The sequence below is a fragment of the Bicyclus anynana genome, chromosome Z (genome assembly GCF_947172395.1).
Source record: "Bicyclus anynana chromosome Z, ilBicAnyn1.1, whole genome shotgun sequence".
Classification (NCBI taxonomy): domain Eukaryota; kingdom Metazoa; phylum Arthropoda; class Insecta; order Lepidoptera; family Nymphalidae; genus Bicyclus; species Bicyclus anynana.
In genome coordinates this window covers 6,702,015-6,716,239 of record NC_069110.1, presented here as the reverse complement: position 1 = coordinate 6,716,239, position 14,225 = coordinate 6,702,015, and the positions used below count along the sequence as shown (strand labels likewise).

The window sequence follows — 14,225 nt, the reverse complement described above, 5'->3', positions numbered from 1 at the left end:
TAATGTACCTTTTTTAAAAAAGTTTTAAAATCGCGTCAGAGGTTTAGGCGTAAATAAAGATAAACAAACTCAAATTCGAATATATAATACTGTTAGGTAGTTGGAATTGTTGCCTTAAATTTTGAACAGCCACACCTGTACAGTGTTACGAGAAATGTTTAATATATGCATATGTTTCTATTTACTCGTCTTAAGGGATTTGCGAATGAATATGGGGCTTTGTAATTATACGAGGTGCTGTGATTAATCAAAAGTCTTAAGCCACATTCACTCTATACATGAATATATAAGTAACACACGCCTTTATCTATCCTTGCATTTTAAAATGCGCAAGACTTTTCTACGTCATAATTATAAAAGGTTGCGTATAATATAAAAAAATCGTTTTACGTAAAAAATGCAATTAGGTCCGTTTATTGAAAAAAATACTCTGTAGTCAAAAAAATAAATTTGCATTAGTTGAGGTTTTCTTAATTGGTCCAGGTCTGGCTGGTGGGAAGCTTCGGCCGTGGCTAGCTACCACCCTAGCGGCAAAGATGCACCGCCTCCCGATTTAGCGCTCCGATACAATATCGTGTAGAAACCGAAAGGCTCCTAACAAGTTAGCCCGCTTTCATCTTAGATTGCATCATCATTTACCATCAGGTAAGATAGTAGTCAAGGGCTAACTTGTAAATAATAAAAAAAAGACTCACTGAAAGACAGAAAAGGTTATTGAGCATTTATTATTGTAGGCTTTTGTACCGAACAAAACTCATTGTTACTGCGGGATTAGTGAATATGTACCTATTGATTTATTAATCTTTTATATGTATTGATGTTGGGGTCCCAAAGTGCTGGAATGGCGACCCCGCACTAGTAAGCGCAGTGTTGGCCGACCCCCCACCAGCTGGACTGACGACATCAAGCGAGTCGCAGGGATTCGCTGGATGCAGGTGGCTCAGTATCGTGATGTTTGGAAGTCCCTACAAAAGGCCTATGTCCTGCAGTGGACGTCCATCGGCTGATATGATGATGATGATGATGTATTGATGTATTGATTATAGTCTTGCAAACAGAAAATAAAAAAAAATAGAATGAGATATTTAAGGAAAATGAAGAGAAAACATAAAAAAACGTTTTCCTGGTATAAGGGATCTTTGTTACCTGCTACTAAAGCTTCCATGATCAATCTTCGTAACAGCCTACCGTATTTACCTAAGGTGGAAATATCAGAACACGGGGGATGTACTTTCGGCTTTTATCTAAAGACGAAGGTCTGCCTGTTACAGGGTCTTGGGCCATACAAATTATTTTATTTTATTTATAATTCTACAAAAATCCTATTGAATTAAAGCCTAACCATAATGCAAAATATACCACAGTTGGTTTTCCTGTGCATTGGTTTTTGATTATTTAAAGATAATATTAAAACAAACAACTTATATTGACTATCTAAAACGATTATATAAACTACATATTATAAAAAAATAATAAGGAAATATACTAAATTTAAATGATATCTAAAGACTTAGGCGTCGTAGAATTCATCCGAATCGATGTTCATTAAACGGTTATGTGTCCAGAAAGCTGTCAGTAATTGCCACGTAGTATAGCAATACTGATTCTCTGACCTAAATATAGGCCAGTCTTTTGGTCCCGGGAGGTGGCGATTATTCGCTTTGCGATTTTTTTTAATAAAAGAAAGCGAGTTCCCGGACCCGGATCTACGAATACATTAATATTAAAAACTATAAAACAAACAACAAGTAGAAAAATAATTTATTAACAATTGTAAATTACGTATATTTAATTATTGTGTGAGTGTACTGTTGACCAATAAATAGTGTTAAATAATATAATATGATAAATCTCGGAAACCTAGTAAAGTAATCATCAACGATACTCTATAATATACTAAATTCCCATAAAAATAAAATCTCATTAAAAAGAAGTTCACAAACCTGCGACAAGATATTAAATTATTGCGAGTGATAGTCGTTTTTCTTCAAATTGAAAAGAAATATCATAAAGTTCATTTTCAATGATGAAAATAATTAGATACTATTTCAAAAGAAATCATTAGGATTCGTCGAAGCTGTACAGTAGTATTTTAAAATAGAAATTCATTTCGTATAGACAGTCCTTTGATGCACAGCAAACACAAAGAGATCATTACCTCTGCCTTTTAGTGTCTTACCAATACCTAACAGTCTATTATTTTAAATTGAGTTGAAATATGGTGTATCATGACCTGAAATGGATGCAGGTAAAGTCGCGGGTATAAGTACTATTGTATTTTTATTTCATTTACTTTTGAACACTTGATTGTTTTTGATATCTTAATTAGTTGGCCCGGTTGTAAAGCTTCGGCAGAACATTAAAAACCCCGCCATATTGAGGAAAACAAAGGAATTAATTTCTCCTACTTGCAAACGCATTATTATCAGCCTTTTTAAAAGTCCGATAATAGGCCTCTATCTATAGCTTGGCAAATTTGTTGATGCCACTCCCATGATATGCGGGCGACGGGAGGGGAAGGAAGGTATGAAGTCGTGCGCATCGCTACCCCCTCCCGGCCCCCGCGGACCATCGGGAGTGTTACGAACGAATTTGTCAAGCTATAGGGATATGTAGCTTACACCACAATGCTTCACGTTCCCAAACTTGTGGTAGCCACTCACCATCCAATAAGTTAACCAGCCTGCATTGCATCATACAGATCACACGATCAGTTTTATCGGATGTCCTGCCGTTGGCGCTGCAGGCTCGTGAACTCATTGGATGGTGAGTGGCTAGCATTAAGTGATAGGGTTTTGAATATTTAACAATCACTTAAAGATAAGATAATAATGAAAATAATGGCCGGCACCGACATCTTAAAGTGCTCATCAAAGTACGCAATTCCATACTAAGAATAGTGAATAAAAAAAACCGTATACAAAATCCAACTTTTGAAAATGGAACGGAAAAAGGAATGTGATACCCAGAAATATGAATCGCTGGCACTCTACATTGAAGTCATAGATAAAGTTGGCCACTTTATTTGTATGGTTGGTAACGTATTAAGTTTCTGACAAGTTTGAAATAGATATGTAACATTAATATTAAAGTTTTCATGTGGATATATAGCGAAACTTTAATATGACATTATTGAAAGCGAAAATTGGGTATGACTTGAGATTATGAATCAGCTTTTCAGGTCTGATCATTGAGAAATGTTGAAATTCACATTTACATAATAACTAGACCCTTTGGAAAATAAGAATAGTTCCAATAAACTTTGACCTTCAATTTTCTCTGGCTTTCCCACATACATTGAGTACTACTAATAATAAGCATAATTGCTTAGGTATTTGCTTAGCAAATAGCATGGTACGTTATCTCGTTCCTACTCTCAGAAGTTTTCATCAGTTGCCCTGTTAGCTACCAATATCAGCGTATCATCAAGATGATGCTACTCACGGAAAATTAACTTGATAGTTATCAATTTTATAAATGCTTCCCGGATCCTGGACGCTTAGGTTCTTAACTTTACGATGTATAGTTTACATCTGTGTTGGTAAGTACGCATTTAACATTGTTTATTTAAGCAACATTGTCGCATAGTTTTAATATGCTGATTAATTATTTACATCTCACTTATAATAACCCATTGATTTATAAGTTATTATAAGCATTCGCAGCAGATGTGTAACATAAACATTCTGATAACGATGTTATCTAAATTAATATTATTCAGAGGTTAGATTTATTCCCCAATAGCTGAGTGGTAAAAATTAAAAATTTGTATTACGTCAATTAGGCTTACTTTACGAGCACTTTTGAAACATCAATGTTGTCAATCTTGATTGAATGGTGGTAAGTAAAGGCATGCACCTCCTACTTTCGAGTTGTGTGCATTTTAATAAATTAAATTTCACGTGTGTCAAACGGCGAAGGAAAACATTGTGAGGAAACCTGCTTATCATAGAATATTCTAATTCTCTGCGTGTGTGAAGTCTGCAAATCCGCATTGAGCCAGCGTGGTGCGCTGTTGATCTAACCCCTCTCTTTCTGAGAGGCGACTCGAGCTCAGCACTGAGCCGAATATGGGTTAATAATGATGATGATGAAATAAAGTCGAAAACTTAAAATTAAAGTCACGAGGGATTAATAAGTAGTCTATGTTCTGCATCAAGGTCAAATATCTAATCCATTCACCATATATCTCTATACAAATTAATCTAAATCGGTTCAAAGGCTTAGCCGTGAAAAGGTAACCGACAGATTCGTATTTATGATATTAAGTATGGATGTATGGCTTTATTTAAATGTAGAAATGTTTATTACCGTTTATTAGAGAATCAAAGATAACTAACAAAACAAGCTGTTTCATTAAAGTTAGTTCGGTATAAGACAACCAAGAGGCTATTGTTTCGATTTCCAGCTCAAATAAGTTTATTAAGATAGTTTCCATGCTACCAGCAATGATAGAGCACTAAGCGCTTTAACGTTTATTAATTTACTATATTACTTTTATTATTCGAATCACTTTTTGTGGTGATTTTGTAGGGACACAGGCACAGGTAACAGACACAGGTAACAGATCTATAGCATAAAATTAACATTGATTTGTATCCTGAAATCAGCCTTAACTGAAGATTAATTTCTCCAATTAGTCTACAACATGGAAAATTAAATGGAAAAATGAAAAATAGATATACGTATAAAAATAATTTCTATATGTTCGACTCAATCGTATTATAATGAACTCCGACCAAAAGCTGATATTCTATCTACACCGTGGTTTTAATATAACCACATGTTTAAATTATAATTAGTTATTGATCCTAAGCATTTGGTAATGTTAAATATTTGATTCGGTTAATATCACATTCATTTCATTACCTGATTGTTTACTGGAAGCACAGTTGAATCTCTCGTTGATTTTGTTATAAGTAATTGTATCAGCAGTTTCAGAGTTTGAGTTTCACAGTTTACATACTCCGCTTGTGAGATTGAAACGAGGGTCTATCCTACGATTTAAATCTTTGGATTGCACAACGCTTTCAGCGCGCTCAGCGTCTGCGTTAAAAATTCCTTTTATTCCATTGAATGAAAACGTAGGAAACAGTTATATTACTCTGCAAAGAACAAAGCGGTAAAGGCGAAGGTTTTTTTGTCTATGGCGCTTCGTTTTTGTCGTCTGTCCTTGTTTTCGAATTGAAGTAATGTCAGACATGTGTCTTGATCATTATCTGATATCCGACACAGTGGATCCGCCGAGTCTTTGTCCAACGTCCAGCACATACTTATACATTCCAAAATCAAAGTAATGTTCTACACATTACTATAGATTGATAGTATATTTCTAATCTAACGCGACTTGGTCGATTATACGAGTCATCATCATCATCATCATATCAGCCTATGGCCGTCCACTGCAAGACATAGACCTTTTGTAGGGGCTTCCAAACATCACGATACTGAGCCACCTGCATCCAGCGAATCCCTGCGGCTCGCTTGATGTCGTCAGTCCACCTGGTGGGGGTCGACCAACACTGCACTTACTAGTGCCGGCATTCCAGCACTTAGAGACCCCAACGTCCATCGGCTCTTCGAACTATGTGGCCTGCCCATTGCCACTTCAATCTCGCTGACTCGCAAGACTCGCTGACCTATATCAGTGTCTTTAGTTCGTCTGCGGATCCCCTCATTTCTGATTCAATCACACAGAGAAACCCCAAGCACAGCTCGTTCCATCGCCCGCTGTGTGACTCTGAGCCTTCTTATGAGGAGCAGAACGATTCTAGGAGTGTCATAAATAATTTTATACTTCTTCGAGTCTAGTTAGACTTATTAGGCATAGGCAGCATTTAGATGTACGCAATATACCTACATACTTTTCCGATGAATGGAATAGAAGCGATTTTTTTTGTTTGAAGCGTAGTGCCTAAGTTTTTGTCAATTCTCGAACGAACGAAATTCTCGCGCATTCTCAAGAATTCCCCAAGCTATTATCAGTGTCAGATGTGGTGCAAATGAGCTCGGTCGTGTCCAACACCACCTTATCAACTCCGGAATGAGATTTCAATTAAAAATTTCTTAGAATCCGAGTAGGTACATCATCATTAACAACTCATATTCGGCACACTGTTGAACACGAGTCTCTTCTCGTGTTTAGGCTAACAGTCCACCACGCTGGTCCAATGCGGATTGGCAGACTTCACTCACGTAGAGAATCAAGATAATTCTCAGATATGCAGGTTTCCTCGCGATGTTTTTCCTTGACAGTTTGAGACACGTGATATTTAATTTCTTAAAATGCACATAACTGAAATGTTGGCGGTGCATGCTCCAGGATTCAAACCTACGCCCTCCGAAACGAATGCAGAGGTGACATCCAGTAGGTAGGTAGGTATATATTTCAGCTCAATCAATGATATCAATGTTACTTTTCTAAATGCGGCTAGCTAAATGTAGGCTTTATTATTAAAATGACCCCCAACACCCGCCTATATTAAATTATTCCCCGTAGTCAACAATTCACCCTAGTAGAACTGTTGTAACACAAACCACGTAACCTTAATTTAGGGACACCCACGCCCATCAGTGGCCACGTAACAAAGACAACCCTATAGACATTATGTTTATTGTCGCCTCGAGCTGAACAGTCTATAGACCGAGCGTGCGATAGCGAGACTTACCTTTTTTTATAGGTATTCTTTACAAGTTAACCCTTGATTACAATGTCTTCTTGATTATGCAATCTAAGATGGAAGCGGGCTAACTAGGAGGAGAATGAAAACCCACATACTTTCGGTTTATTATTTTAGATAGGCAGTCAGCCTCCTCATTTTAGGAAATTTAAAAGTTTGTTAGTCTATGGTGTTAAGGGAGCCATTTATAGAGTTTGGACTATGACGGCTGAAGAAGGTAGCATATATTTTATATTATTCAAATTAGAAATCACGTCCCTAATCTACAGTCATCTTCTAGGTAACTCGTCGAATAACATCGTTTTAAGATTGTTTTAAAGATAACTGTAAGGGTTTCTAGCGAAGGGTTGTCACGAAGCTAAGCGTCCGGTAAATGGGTATTGATTTCCCATAATATACCCGAAAAATCATCAAAAAATTATGTTTTATCCTTGAAACCGGCTACCTTCCAAAGCTTAAACTTTATAATTGGCTGCCCTACTTAGAGCAGCTGACCTGTCAACCTATGGTCAGGTACTAGCCTTCCCAAGATGAGGTGTGTATGTCTAACGCAGGCTATCTGTTCTCTACTGACGCACACGAACGGTGTTGCGGTCATCGTTCATTACTCTATAGCTTTGCTCGAAACGGGTACTGAATTGCAAATGAACGTTTGTTTGAATTGACCGTGATTTTCTGACAAATTATAGTCACTTCAATAAATTAAAATTGTTTACCATTTCTTAATAGACATAAGTAGCCCTATTCTGCGTGTTTTTTTCCGCGTAGATTCCTAGGATTAACGGGATGAAGATAAGCCCATGTGCTACATACATTTATTTTTATTTTTGTAACAACAATATGAGCCCTACCTAGCTCACGAGATTACCGTCATGTGGAATGTTTAGTCAACTATTATTGTTCCGATAGTCGTTTCAGTCAATGGTCTTATAGCAAAAAGCTTCGACCAACACCTTAAGCTTTCGATAAACTGCTGGATCAAGAGTCGGATACAGAAGGCAGTTTTCCTTGAGACGGCGCGTATTGTGAGGAGGTTCCTCACTCTGGAACCCTGACTACCGGTAGCTTGGGCACTCAATTGTCCCGCAGCGGGAGGGTTAAATTTTTTTTTATAATATTTTTACAGTGTTTTGTTTTGTATTTAATATTTTATTACCATTGTTAAAAATTAAAAAAGAAAGATAAATAAATAAGAGAAAAAATATGAGCCCTAAATCCATTATATTAAAATACATTGAATGAATATTTAGCAGGCCTCATTGTGCAGCGTATATATTGTCTGTCATTCACTCGGGGAAAAAAGGTTTCACGAATGTATGGAAAAGAGCAGTGTAGATATATGTGCGCTTATAAAACTTTATCCCAAATCGATATATGAGGCGTCGAATGGTTTATTCATTCGTTGAGACGAAGTCATAATTTCACAATATGCCCATTAAACTTTTGGTACGTAACTCATTGAGTTACGTGTGTTTTCAAAGACTAAAATAGTTCAGCCAATGTTAGGGTTAAGCTTCGTTAGGTTTTTTTTTTATTATAGAATAGCGAACGTCGGCGAATTCATCCGGGTGGAATTTAGTTTTTCAAAAATCCCTCGGGAATCATTTTCAATTCAATTTTTCCGGAATTAAAAGTAGCCTATATGTTAAGCCAGATTCGAATTTCAGGTGATTCGGTTCAGTAGCCGAGGCGTGAAAAAGTACCATACCATCAAAATCATCAGGTTTTCGCAAATCTCGGGAATCCATGGATTTTTTTGTAATAAAAAGTAGCCTTTGTGTTAATCCAGAGTAAAATCCATTTCCATTCCAAATTTCAGCCAAATAGCTTCAGTAGTAACATCCATACAAACTTTCGCGTTTATAATATTAATAGGTTAGGCTTGCGTTTGACATGCTAGCTTAGAATATGTTTATTTAATCTTGTTTTGAATATACTCACATTCTCACATTATGAGGATCAGGAAACACGGATTTGGGAAAACTTAGATATGCGTATGAGAAAAGAATATGCAAAGCGTTTTGTACGATTTCTAGAGTCATTACCACCGTACAGTAGATACGGCGGTAGAAAGACGAGACGAAAGAAAACAGAGAAACTAAACAAGAGCGGAGTTAAGCTTTTTTTACGTGTCATGTGCAGTTGCCCATTAGCAGTTGCAGCATTTGTTTTGCCCTTTTAGCAGCATATCCCTGTGAGGACTCTTTGGTTGGGTATGCAATAATATAATATAGTGGAGTCTGGTCTGACTTATATATTAAACACCGTTAAACAATAGGTTAGTTGACTCATATCAAATTTAATATAAACATAGTTCATGGAATAAGGGTCCGAAATATAACTATATTAATTAATAAAAGTTAGGGATTTCTTATAAAATTTAATTTAAAAATAATGTATTTTTTCAAAATTTCCACACGTCGTAAACGCTGTCGTCCATTTTGTGACGTCACAATGTTAACTAATGTTTACTAATATTTTTGTCAAACACCCCGTTTGTAAGGGATTTGTTACAGTGACGTCATGACACAATTGAATTATGGTCTATATTTCATGGCCGACAGGCGTATTGTCAAAAACATATTTAAAAACTAAAATTTTAATGTTATCACGTCTCAAAAAAATATATGTATTTTTAATTAATTTAATTAAAAAATATTTATTATTATTTAATAACAAAGATTCTTTTTGGCAACTAGATGGGCTCTCATCTTCACGCAAAAAATTTAATGAATATAAATAATATTAAAATTATTAAAAATAAATATTATATTATGTTGATTTTTTGCGCCTTGCGAATCGGTGGTAGATTAATAGTTATCAGACTTGACGTAAAGGCATATATGTCATTACAAACACTACTGCAGCATGTAAAAGGACTAATTATATAAAAGCTCGTTTTATAAAATGTTTGTGAAACACGTCACTCGTTCCGCTTCCCTGCACATCTCTGATGGAATGGCAGCTTATCACCATTGAGTTACATGTACTGCGTGCTAGAGAAGACACCACTCAACACTACTGCGTTCCGTTTAACTACGGCGATATCGCTTCATTTTGTAGTTTCTTGGTAATTAATATGTTGAGCGAAACGCGTAAATGTCAGGTAATAGTGATTTGTGTTTTGTTAAAGATTATTTATTAAAAAAAAAATTTGCTGCTTACTATGTTCTGGTTGCAAGAAAACAATAATATACATAACAGTCATCTAGCGCTGAATCTATGTATAAGAAAGCAAAGGAAATATCCAAATATGCTTGACGTACAAAGATTTAATTCGACAGGGGAGTAGTTTAAAGTTTATAGAGGTCCACTAAGAATAGATTTTACGACAGGGCCGAATTGAAGAAGTCTAAGGGCGGATGAAGTCGCGATCGTCCGCTAGTATTTTAATTTACGTAACTATTACTGTAGCTCTGCAGCAAATACTTCAATCAGGTTGCGACATGATTTTCTAACAGCTTCTCTAGTACATAATACACCTCTATGCTTTAACACACCCTTATTTTTCAGTCTGTCTCTCTGACGACTAAACGTGTTCTAGTTAAAAATGTTATAACAGCCGAGAATTTGTCACAATGTAACACGGACGAATTAAAGTGTCTTTTTATTGTATACGTTGTTTGTGAGTTTTTAGTTTTTATGATAGGACGCTAATTAATCTATTGTGTGGCACTGAGTGCGCGTTTAATAGGCGGTGCAATTAACATTATATACGGCAATTATTGCTATAGTGAAATGCCCTTATTATACCTAACAGTGGCGAAGGATGGAATTTTGACGAAGGTAAGCCGTCCCAAAGAAAAGGAAATTCATACCGCTTGATACAAACTCCGATTTCTCATAGATCTGTACATATTCATGACATCATGACATGTATGTATGGATTTTGTAAAAAAGATTACGCGGTGGGAATCTTTCTGTATGGACTCTTCGCCACTGATACCTATTCAGTATCTAATTTAAATATTTTTATTTTCATTAATATAATTTATTATTACATAACATAAAATGAAGTCACTTGCGCTGGTTGTACGCTTAGGTCTTTTAAACTTTTTAACGGATTGTAATAGTCAATAGTCAAAATGAGTCAATATTAATTTATTTCAAATAGTTACAAGGCTTACTTTACAAGGACTTTCGAAACGCCTGGTAATTGTAAGATAATGGTAATAATAATTACTTAGTCGAAAACAGAAAATTAAAGTTACGAGAGTTCCAAACGCACCTTAGACCGAGAAGAGCCCACATAAAACTCGGCTAGGTTTTTTCTTTTTTAGTTTATCACCATTTAACAATAGGTATATAAGTAGCCAGTCATGTTATATGTATATATTTCATTTCCAACCTATTTTGCCATTTGTATAGTCATTAACACTATAATGCAGTTTTTAGCAATAGAGTAATTCAAGAGGAAGGATTATGTGTATAAAAAGTTCATACGTACATATTTAATATACTCGTAAAAAAAGTTTTGAATATGTGAGAATTTTTCTCAATAATCCTGCTTAAATGGAAAGGTGCGTAAGTCGTTACATTTACGGTCGACTTCAAGTAACATTGGCAAAGATGTACGATTTATACTTGGCTGCTTGTATATTATTCACTAGCCTCGGACCACACCTGCGTTTGTGTGAAATTAGGGTCACACTTTATTGCTTTATGGAATAAAAAGTTCATTTATTATTTATTAAAAAAATAACTTTATATACCTATATAAAACTTCGTCCGTAAAATTCAGTTTTTCAAAATCTTAGTGATTTAGAGTCTGGTTGGAGTCACGGCTCACTGTTGAGCACGAGTCTGCTCTCAGAATGCCACCACGCTGGACAAATGCGGATTGGCAGACTTCACACACGTAGAGAATTAAAATAATTCTGATGTATGCAGATTTCCTCACGATGATTTCCCTTCACCGTTTGAGACACGTGATATTTCTAAAAATGTACATAACTGAAAAGTTGGAGGTGCATGATCCGGGCCGGATTTGAACCTACGCCCTCCGAATCGAAGACAGAGGTCAAATTTAATTTATTCCCGTATTCCCACTAGAATGGGGACTACACGAGTAAAACTTCGAGGTTTAGATATTGGTAAATGAATAGCTTTATGCATGTCTTCTAAATCTATCTTCCAGCGTGGTGGACTGTTGGTCTAACCTCTGTCATTCTAAGACACGTGCTCAACTGAATACGGCTCATTAGCAACCAAAATGGGTTGCTAATGATAATGATGATGATGATGATGATGATGATGTCTTCTCAATCTAAGCGTTAACCGTCGAATTTTATTTTCATCCTGTCGCCCAATTTCCTAAAAGGTGTTAAATTTTTTTTCTACACGTATAACATACGAGGAAAGTGATTCTCAGATGCAACTACGGCAAAAGTGTATAAAAGTTTGATTCTCAACAATTTCTTAATTATTTATTTAAGTGTAAGTTTCAGCTAACTTATAAACCGGCCGGATTCAATTCTAAAGAGTATTTTTTGTACGGAACGTGTTCAGTTAGATTGTTACTCTAGCCGTAATAGGAAATACTTTCAACTATCGTTTGAAACGTGTTCGAGCCTTTAACGATTGGCGGCGAATTGGGTGAGTTTCATCGAACCGGGTGAACCCATAATTCCTCGTAATTTGTTAAGTCACGGTAAACCATACTACGATTACTTTGGTAGATTCGATAGGTAGTTTAAATAGTTTATTTGACGTATTTTTAGCCGACAATTGTAATTTACTCGTTGTATTTCAATTCCACGGAAAGTGTAAATGTGCCATAAGTACTTTGTGAACAATTCACAATAGCTTTTATTTTGCTAAAACCTTTATATTTGTTCCTTTTGTAGTTGATAGTTACTTGAAAATCTTATAAAAATGTTCGATGAAAGAACTCAGGCTTGAAATGTGTACGTACTTTCTGAAATACTATTTTATTGTTGTTTTTCGACAATCTTTTAATGTACCAACATACTCGTATAATATGAAACGAAAATAATTGTTAACTGCTAAAAGAAAAAAGTCCGTTTCAGAGATTTAATACTTTATTAGAATAGGCGAACTCACAAAGTTTTTGTTACAAAGCTTTACGCAGTGTTATGGGTTGGCAATCTGAATCATAAATAGGTTAGCAATGTAAAACGTAGAGGTCGGGGGTATGCGTGTCGATGATCGATGGTGTTGCGTGCTCTTGCCGGTGGTAAAGTCTCGCGTAAGGCACGGCCCGTCGCTCGGCTGTGGTCGTGGACTCTGGTGCGGCAGGCCTTCGCTTTGTTCCTCGCACACCGCCGACGGAGGCACCTCCTCCGCTTCGCGCCGCCGCGCCTACCTCCGCCGCGCATGCTCCTCGTGACTCTGCGAGACTCCTTTACTTTACCATTTTAAATTATATGTTGAGTCAAGTAGCAACCCTGCGCTCGGTCAGACGTATCGGTCTAGCTACGGTCAACGAAGCCTACCCTGTGAGATCTCGTACAGCCTCTTCGGTGTCGTTAGAGCGATCGAACGGGCGTCCGGCCAGTCCTATTTAGCTTTGCACTCGAAAGCGAGCGCGCGGTAGCACCGGTATCGATCTGAACGTTCCGTGAGGCCGTTCGAGTACGACGTTCTCTCGGGATATTCGCCTAGCGGTCGCCGTCGGCGCCGGCCTTGCTGCACTGTTTACGCGTCGCACATATACCCGTTTAGTTCGCGAGAGTATGCTCGCTTGAGCTAATTGATAACGCGGCGCACGTGATTGCAAGTGTACGGAAGCTCCATCAGGCTCTACGCTTTTCTTGAATCGATCCGGAGCAGCGAAACTTATGTAAGTATTTAATGTCTTGTGAATCCAAACTTTTCTTTCATTGTCAACTATTATTTTAAATGCTTTCTGTGTATTTTCGGCGAATTTTTTTTAACCCTACTGTGTATCTATGTTATTGTTTTGTACGCAATTTATGTATATACATTTTCTTTTAATATTAATGTTTCACGCGCAGTGTTCTTCACAGAAATATTATGATCTCCTTATTTCACCTTCTTAACTTTAAAAAGTTTTACCGGCAAGCTACTAATTTTTCCATTATTATAACTCTATGCACGCCACTGATTGTATCTGTAATGCGTAAAGTGGTTCTTGAATCGTGTGCTAGCCATCTGGTTTATGAAGCTAAAGTTAGATTGTGATATCGTAAACCTCCATCGAATCGTCTAGTTTCTTGTAGACCGCTTTCGTGTTTCATTTGTATTCTGTTCCCGGTCCAACATTGTTTGGTGACTGGGTGGATATTTGTCTTTTGTCAAATTTAGAAGACAATCTCCAAATATTAGTCGTCGTAACAAATTCGGATGTTTATTACTGCGCATGACTAAATTTAAATTTACTGTCGCCGTATGACGTGATTGGCAGTAATAATGTTTTTTGAGATAGCATCGCATATAAAATGTACTGAAATTAATTAGTGCAGCTAACAAAATTCAATTTATAAATTTTTGTTAATAGATTTGTTAATGAAGAATAATATAAAATGAAAATGCCAAAGTTAATATATCCATTGTTACCTTTGC

The 14,225-nt window shown here is 36.4% G+C and overlaps 2 protein-coding genes across 6 annotated transcripts in view; both read left to right on the top strand.

The window, feature by feature from the left end:
- The window catches only part of LOC112046796 (neurocalcin homolog), a 174,912-nt gene that overhangs the window by 65,924 nt on the left and 94,763 nt on the right, over positions 1–14,225 (top strand). The window lies entirely within an intron of this gene.
- Positions 1–14,225, top strand: part of LOC112046795 (neuronal calcium sensor 2) — a 164,946-nt gene that overhangs the window by 75,954 nt on the left and 74,767 nt on the right. Inside the window, exon 1 of one of the 4 annotated variants that reach the window (XM_024083592.2) lies at positions 12,888–13,482. The exons of the other annotated variants lie outside the window; for them this stretch is intronic. The gene's annotated coding sequence lies outside the window, so the exon portion shown is untranslated. Of the gene's footprint in view, positions 1–12,887; positions 13,483–14,225 lie in introns of those variants that run through there. 4 annotated transcript variants of the gene reach the window in all.